General features: G+C 38.9%; 1 pseudogene; it reads right to left on the minus strand.

Annotated features, from left to right (window-relative positions):
* Positions 1-3621: 3621 nt before the first annotated feature.
* On the minus strand, positions 3622-6653 carry LOC113274191 (annotated as a pseudogene).
* Between the last annotated feature and the right edge of the window lie 2444 nt (positions 6654-9097).

A 9097-nucleotide genomic window follows, 5' to 3' on the forward strand; every position in this document is an offset into this window, starting at 1 on the left:
GGCATATCGAATTGTGCTCATTTTTGGTAGAAATATAGTCTAATAAAACAAACATACAACAGAATATTGAATTCAAATTCACTGTCGTTTGGACTCTAAAGAAAAATTGGCTTAATCTTGTATGGATAGTGTACATAATTGTCCATGAATCCTTCCTCACAGTTAATTACGATAGTAATTTGTAAGGAAAACACTTAGTGTATGCGATTTTTTTTCAAATCAGTGGAATTGATTATAACTTCTGATGGTTGATTTTGATGTTGTTAGATCTAGAATGTTTGAGCAACATGAGAGCAAAAAATATATAATGGGCGAGGTACATAATTCTATCGATCATGTCCCATGAAAATACTCCAGCAGGTATAACCATATGTACTGTATTAAACGACACTACGAGTATTAGAGCTTCTCTGGTTATAAATATATTGTTTCATATATGGCATCATTTTTAAGACATCCTCTAGGTATAATATCCTAAATATTAGGGGGGGGGGAATTTTTTTATTTCCATCTCATAAAATTTTCTATCCTTTTCTTAATTGGTTAAAATTATTTAATCTATGGTTTTAAATGATTTTTAGTAATAAAAGTGTGAAGACATCCTTTAGGTGAATGTCCAAAACTAGAAGTTCACCTAGAGGATTGAAAAAGCGGGGGTATAACAACCACACCCAATAATTCGTTCGCCAATCTGTATGGACTAACTCCAATATTATTCCGAGAGCACCAGCTTATAAAGCGAGCTCAACCAAGAAAGATATCAAAGAGTTATATCTATTTTTCTCAGATCAATCAGCAAATCAAACAAATAGAAACCCATGAGACTTATTGATGTGAGAAATACTTGGACGGTACCAAAGGCCAATGCCTAAGTGTCAATCAATTCCTATCCAACAATCAAGGTCGAACTTACCAATTGATTGAACTATGCACAACCTGTGATATTTCAATTATATAAACAAATATAATGCGAAAAAGAAATAACACATACACCAGAAATTGTTAACGAGGAAACAACAAATGCAGAAAAACCCCGGGTTCTAGTCCAGATTTGAACATCATATTGTATTAAGCCGCCACAGACACTAGCCCACTACAAGTTAACTTAAGACTGGAATGTAGTTGAGCCCTAACCAAGTCTCACACCGATTAAGGTACAGTCGCGTTCCTTACGCCTCTAGAACCACGCCGGAATCTGCGCATTTGATTCTCTTAGCTGATCCCACTCACAACTAAGAGTTGCTACGACCCAAAGTCGAAGACTTGTAAACAAATCTGTCTCCCACAGATAAGTCTGTTTTGATAGATAAATCTGTCTTCCACAGAAGTACCAACAAAGTTTTTGTTCCGTTTTTTGATAAATCAAGGTGAACAGGAACCAATTGATAATTCACTCTTATACTCCCGAAGAGCAGCCTATAAATATCAATCACCTCACAATAACTTAACTATATGGTAGTAGAAGAAGTTATTGCGGAACAACAAAGTCTGAGACGAAGAACTTCGTGATTACTTTTTATATCTTACCTATCGGAGATAAATCTCGAGAAAATATTAGAGAAGATAGTACCCAACACAATAAAACAAGTAAGATCAGAATACGCAACTACAGAGAAAATAATTGGATCTGGCTTCACGAATCCCAAATGAAGTCTTCAAGTTATTAACCTAATATGGTTTTGGAAAAACCTAAGTTAAAGGAGAATCGACTCTAGTCACAATTAGGACACGGGAAAGTGCCGGGATTAGGTTTTACAGTTGCTCGAGTTCTCCCTTATATAGTCTTTCAAATCACGGTTTTCTTTCAATCAAATCTAAGAGAGCTTAGTAACAAAGCATTCAATATTCATCGTTAGATGGAATCCTGATTTAAGATTCAAGCTAAGTTTGCTTAAAACCAAAGCAATATCTCTCCACTGTTAGATGGTCTTAGCTTGTTACACACAAATGAAATATACCTTCGTTTAGATATGGGTAACTGTCGAAACCCTAATTTCCAGTTGTGGCCTAAATTACGCCACTTCGGGACCCACAACATGCCACGAGCCATGCGGGACCTAGGAACCCTAGGAATGGCGTCATACCATGGCCACTCGTAGCAACCCTTGCTTTTATGGCCGTTCTCGCATTATGGCCTTGTTATAGTTCCTTTGGCGTGGCTATGACACCATTTGCACAAAAAACGTGCCGCGGCCACATGCCACACACACTAATTAGGGTTTCGGCATCCCAAATCCTAATTTAGGTAAAGTTGTTGCCCCAACCAAGCCAAGTAATGCTACCCAGAGCATTGGGATTGATGTGGCAACTGAAATTAATATTTCCAAGCCATATTTGGGTCTAACACCAATGGGCCAAAATCTAGCGGCCATGGCTACGCCCGACGCTACTTGCACTACCGTGCCGCTGGCATGCGCTAACTATGTCAACCATGCCATTGTGCCACTGACATGCGCTAAATATGCCATGCCATTGGCATGTGCCAATAGCGCCATTGTGTTATTATCAGGCGCCAACAGAATGTGGCCATAATCAATGACCACCCTCTCTCATGAGTCACAATCTCAGCCGTCCAAATTCGCCACAGGATTGACAGGCTTGTGACACGTCTTAGGCGACCAGCCAAGACAAGCCTAATACCGTCACATGCTATTCTCCTGCGGCAAGTCTCCTGATTTTGACTTGCCACACATAACACTCTGCTACACGTTTTCCACGAAAACACTCGAGACATTAAACATGTCAAAAACTGAGGGATGCTCATCAGGGTATTGGTATGGAGGTTTACGGCGTGCGGCGTGCAACACGTCCATTATAAGAAAGTGTCAGAAAGCAGGGCTGTTAGCGGCGGCAAGAAGTAGTGGGTGTAAACTAACCCGTTTCCTTCATAGTGGGAACGTGGTTTCTGGCATTTACACATTACCCCACTTCTCTATCACTCAATCATTCCCACTTTCTACGTGATCAGAGTGCGGTCAATATGACTTGTATAAATAGGTTTTACCTATTTCGACCAAACGGTAACAGTTTGGTTAACAACAACACAGTATCCAGAAAACACCAAAGAACTGATAGCTTACATTCCGCAACCCAGTTCCCAAATTCTGATACAAGTCATAAAATAGCCACACCTTCAGAATTAACCATTCTGATCTCAACACCTTCTTCGCTTCCCTCCCTAAGACCAACCCTTCTCCTTCACTTTGTGACCGAAGCAGGACTGGAACGACCATTTCTTGGTTTAGGCCAGGATTGTACAGATTAATCTCTCGAATCTAAAGTACTCCCGTGCAGTGCTTTTGTTTTAGGTTTAGATTCGTTTCTCATCCCCCCACCCAAATTTACCAAAACCAACAGAAACAGTTTTTACCCATAAACAATTGGGTACTTGTGCTCAAGTCTAAGAAAAGCAAGTTTGTTCGACTTTTTAAGTTTTAATCTAAGTTTTTCTTATTAAAAAGAAAAAAAAAACCGGTTTCCACTAGATTTGAGTCTGTTGGTGAATAGCCTTATAAGCAGATTTCACAATGAACATTTCATTGGAATTTGGATGCCATCTCAAGTGATCTGTTCCTGCAAAAGGGATTCTAACTTTAACAATTTTATGAACAGTTTTCTCATCAAACAGTGCATTAAGGATCTGTTTATTTCAGGACTTGGTGTTAGTACATGTCAATCAAATTAGCTACATGGGAGACATTAGCTGAGGCAAATTGGGAAAATATACAGGTGTTTACTGATTTTAAAATCTTATGGCGCCTGCGACCCCACAGACTCCCCCCTTGTATCGCCCCTGGATATTACTGAAAAGCCGTATTGACTACTGAGTAATCAGATTTTCTTCAACTAGCCTGTCTTTGTTTTTTCACAATTTCTCATTTTCTTCCAAAGTTGTTTCGGAAACATAATTTGGGATCTGATAATCATCTGGAAATTTGCCCAATCACCTTACCCGTCTTTGAGTTTACGAGCTCGGTCTCGCCAAGAACCAGTCTGCTTTGCGAGTACCTGAAATCAAAGTAAGCACAAGTTTGACCACTGGACCTTTGTGCAGCTTGCTGTTTCGCGTAACTGACAAAATCAAGATAGCAATTTTTCCAAGAAAAAAAAAAGAAAAAAAGTCGCGTACTTTTTCACTGATGATATTTGCACCTAAACCACTATCACTGCTCTCTTTCCTAGAGTCCTCCACGATCGGTTCCTTTTCTTCCAACTCTGCAAGGCTGGTGGATGCTTCAGCCGTTGGTACTCCAAACATAGCATCATCATGAGCAGCCTTAATTTGCTCCTCCCTTCTTGACTACACAATTCATAGTTTCATACATACGTAGAATCAGCATATCATGTCTTCCATTCGGAGACGATGAAATTATGCTAAACCAAAAAACATAATGATGTTTATACCTCTATTGCAGAAAACCGGAAAGTTTGGCCGGCAGTCTTGACCAAGTTTGCCTCATCTTCTGCCGCTGCATATTACAAATCAAGAACTTGTCAACAAACTTTCAGTTGCAAGGTCCGTGAATGAGGAGATACTACAAAGACTATCAGTCCTGAATACATCGGCAAAGACCAATCACAACCGCAACCACAAAACATCACATGTAAAACTGAATCAGCAAACTGTTAGGCTTCCAATAACACAAAAGACAAAAGTATTTATGAACAAATATGAAATAAGGTTTGACTGCATGCGCTAGCAGATTCAGTATGTAACCAGTAGACAAAATGATCAGCCAAAACAGCCTAGAATTTGGGCAATCAAACAACATATTGGATGAACGCCAAAAAAGAAGGTTAAGCAACCAGCATGGGCAAGCAGATTCAGTTTGTAACCAGTCGACAAAATGATCAGCCAAAACAGCCTAGACTTTGGGCAATCAAACAACATATTGAATGAACTCCAGAAAAAACGGTTAAGCAAAGAAAAGTGCACTCACCTTCCATTTCCTCACCCTCATCAAGTGGCGCATCTTTGTTAAACTCAAAACGTTCCCATCCTGCTCCCATGCCCTTAGAAGTATCCTTTTCAACTACATAGCACAATGTATTCAAAAAAGAGGGAAAAGAACTACGAGAAAAATGTGCACTCTTGCACATTTAGAAAGCTTATGCCACATAGACATGGAAATAACTTGCATAGATGGATATATCTGAGATTCCAAATGGCCCCTCAGTAAAACATATATGTATAGCCATCGAATATTGACGATTAGTAGGGTCAAAAAGAAACTGTGGGAGCCAGATAAACAGTAAACACGATTAATGGAAACTGATGGATGAATATAAGAATCATATCCAGATGTCATACCTGTTTGTGCGAGTTGAAGCTTCGTCTTTGCTTTAACTCTTTCTGCTGGAGTCTGTCAACAAAACAATACGGTCAATTCATCTTTTGTTCAATGGAATAACAAAATCCAGCAACCCCAAATATGAAAACCATGCACGAAGTATGAACTGTTGAAAATAAAGACAAGAGTCTAATACTTGAGCAGACTATAATAATTACTTCTTAACATTGTATTGCAACTTTTTAGCACAATTCTATCCATAACCTCCATTGCCTCTCAATGCATACAAAAGCCTACCAATTCTAACTATCGCCCTAAAGGGCCTAACGTGATGATCCTTCCTAGTACCTAGATAATCTGTGAATCAAATCTTCCCATTGATAATACAAGAACCTTGAGTGTCAACTAGTTGCCACACCCATTCAGTATCTCAAAGTTTTAACGGACACTAGTAATTTCTGCTTATGAAGAAGTTAATGAATTGAACTGCATAGAAAATAAGAAAACTATGAGCACATACTATAGGATTATTGGTTAACTAGAAAACTATCAGCAAAAACATTGCATTCAAGAACCCAATAGAATTCTTCAAAAGACCAAAGTGTGCACGAATCAGTTCCTTGACTTAACATGTATTTACTAACCATTTCAGCATATCCTTTGATAAGTTTGGCATAATCGACTGCACCATTGCTTTCCTTATCCCTTTTACCTTCCGTTCTACTATCACGTCGATCATCTCTCCCCTTTTCTAACCTTCTACTGCCAGGAGACAAACTTCTACTTCTTCGTCTATATCGATTTTCTCGATCATCTCTCCTTTTCTCTAGCTTTCTCTATCACCAGGAGACGAGCTCCTACTCCTTCGTCTACTGCGATTTTCTCGACCACTCCTGCGCCTTCTATCATCCTCCACCTCGGAAGACCTACTTCTTCTCCTCCTCCTCTCGCTCTTTCGTTCTCTATCATTATTCCCACTTCTTTCCCTACTCCTACTTCTTCTCCTTGGATCCCCATTTCTCTCTATACTAGATGAACGTTTTTCCGAAACCCTAGATAAAGATTCAGACTTCTCGTTCTTCTTCTTCTTAAGCTTGTTCTGAACATTTTCAAGCTCAATTCGTTTCTGTGACACTTCAGTTGATTTCGAAGGACTTGAAGCTTTAACGAAACTACTAAGAAAAGAAGAAGTGGAAGATGGATGAGCAGAACCTTTACTGGGATTACTAGTATCTGATGATTTTGAAGAGAAACCTAATCCTTGTTTGAATCTAGCTGCACCTTCTCCCTTTCGTGTTAGTTCTTCGTAATATGCAGCTGCTTTATCTTCCTCCATTAATTAATGGAGTTGAAAAACCCCTAGATTTTAATTTCCCACAAATTTCTAACTGAAGGATTCCAAAAATTTGTACAGAATGGTCAAACGAGTGTGGGGCGATTTTTCGGTCGACGTTGACTCAAGTCAAGATTTTTTCCTCAATTTTTTTCATGGTGATTTCTTCACTAGGTTTCATTTATTTCTGGTTAGTTTTTCTTTTATTTTCTTCGATTTTTCTAGATCTAGATTTGTTTCTTGCTTTTGTTAAGGTTTGGGTTTCAAATGGGGTATAGGGATAGAAGTTCTGGATTTGGTACGGTGGGATGTTCAATTAATCGGCTTAAGTGGTCTGAAATATTGTGTGGTTCGAAGGAGGAGGAGGTTGTTCATGAACTGTTATCGTTTAAAGCTCCTTTAACAGTGGAGGGGGAGAAGCTAATGGTGCTTTCTGATGAGGAAGTAGAAAGAGATGTGCGTATATGTGAAAACCTCGTAGTTGGTTGTTTTGTAGGGAAGAGATTGTCGTTTTTAATGGTGAAACACATTGTTCAGAGAATATGGAAGCTAAAAGGCGAGTTAAATGACTCTTCATGGTGATAGAGTTTTTGTGTTTGATTTTGATTCTGATTCTGATGAGGATAGAAATACAACTTTGGAGCATGGGTGTTTTTCACAATTATTTATTGTGAGACCTTGGACTTTTATGTTTTAGCGGGAGTTAGCAGATCTTAAATCGATTCTGGTTTGGTTGAAACCGAGGGATGTACCACTTTACTTGTGGAATGTTAGAGGTTTGGGGAAGCTTGATATCTTTGTTGGAGTACCTCTTATGCTGGATAAGCATACTGCTACAAGATGATGAATGTCATATGCAAGAATCTGTGTGAGATCGATGCGCAGTCGGATTTCCCTAGCCAAATTGATGCTATGGTTGGAAAGGTGAGGATCAAGATACCTATGAAGTATGGATGGAGACCTCCTAGATGTTCTCATTGTGCAGAGTTTGGTCACACTGATGAGAAGCGTGCTTTTGGTGCAGTTGCTAAATTGTTAATTGATGCACAAGAGGAGAAGGATAAAAAGGCATATGAGCAAGAAGGATGTAATATAAAGAATTCGAAGAGAGGTATGGGAATAATGATAAGAAGAACTTTGGGTCCATTGTTGTAGTAGTTTTTGATGGCTCTTCTGGTTGTGGGACCGATAAGTTGAAGGAGATTCCTTTTGAGATGAACAATAAGTTTCGGCAGCTTCTCGATGATGGTAGTGGTGAGAAGATGGATGTGGTGTTAGTAGAAGGAGGTCTTGTATGGTTGATGGAAAGTAAAAAAATGGTATGAATAGTGATGTGGTGATTAAACAAATGATTATGGTTATTTGATAGGATTGCAGCAAGGATGTTCCAATTGTTGGTAATGATGGTGTGGGATTTGTTCTACCTCGGGTGGAAATGATGGATGGGGGACCTATGTTTGAAAGTCCTCATCCAGTCAAGTTCATAGAACAAAACTAAAGTCATAATCCATAGTCATGAACCCACGAGTCTCTGACGAAATCCTTTTAGGGTGGGAGGGGGTCCAATCCCATTGGTCTAACCATGATTGTATAGCAAAGAAGAAAAATCCACATTTTCGTCCCCAATGATTGTCATAAGAAACGATATGTTCATCTAACTTAGAACAGTTCCTATCACCGAGCCTAAATAAAAGAGGGCACACCCACCAATCCATATATCATACTCATATACCCAAGAATAGAGGTTGGTTGATTGTAACTTTAGGTTCGTGAAATCACCAAGGTAGGCTTACTAACTCAAGTGAGTTCCTGAGTTCAGAAATTTCAAAATCTCATTAGGTTCGCCAACTCAACAAAGTAGGTTCGCGAACTTAAAATGATTTTTGGGTTCAAGAACTTTGAATTTCAATTAGGTTCACGGAGTCACCAAGTTAGGTTCGCGAACTTCATGTGAAAGTGAAGCTTATGAACTTCATGTTTCAATTAGTTTTGGAACTCACTTAAGTAGAATCGCGAGCTCAAAGTGAAATTGGAGTTCAGAAATTTCAGGTGCCGAGTAAGTTTGGAACTCAAATGCGCAAAGTTCAAAGACTTTTTTCATTTGGGTTATTGTTTCGAAAAGTTTCAATCCAAGGCGCGACTTCCAAACATCACTATAAATTTGATATTGGCTCATCTATAAATATGATCCTTTTCTGCAATTTGGTTATTCACTGAAGTCCTCGAGTTTTTTAGAGTGGAGAGTCTGAAACGAGAATCAGTCTCCATTACAAACCTTCGATGAACTTTTTCAAAATTTCCTCTTTGTGGGATCTTAAATCTCCAATCTTCTAAAGTAACTTGGATGATCGTAAGACTCAACTGCCTAATCTAATCTATAACGAAGAAATCAAGAAATAGTTTAGACATCTAAATTCGACAACAAACTTGACATACCGCCACATATAGGTTCAACGAAGAAATCACTTTAACA

The sequence above is a fragment of the Papaver somniferum genome, chromosome 4 (genome assembly GCF_003573695.1).
Source record: "Papaver somniferum cultivar HN1 chromosome 4, ASM357369v1, whole genome shotgun sequence".
Classification (NCBI taxonomy): Eukaryota; Viridiplantae; Streptophyta; class Magnoliopsida; order Ranunculales; family Papaveraceae; genus Papaver; species Papaver somniferum.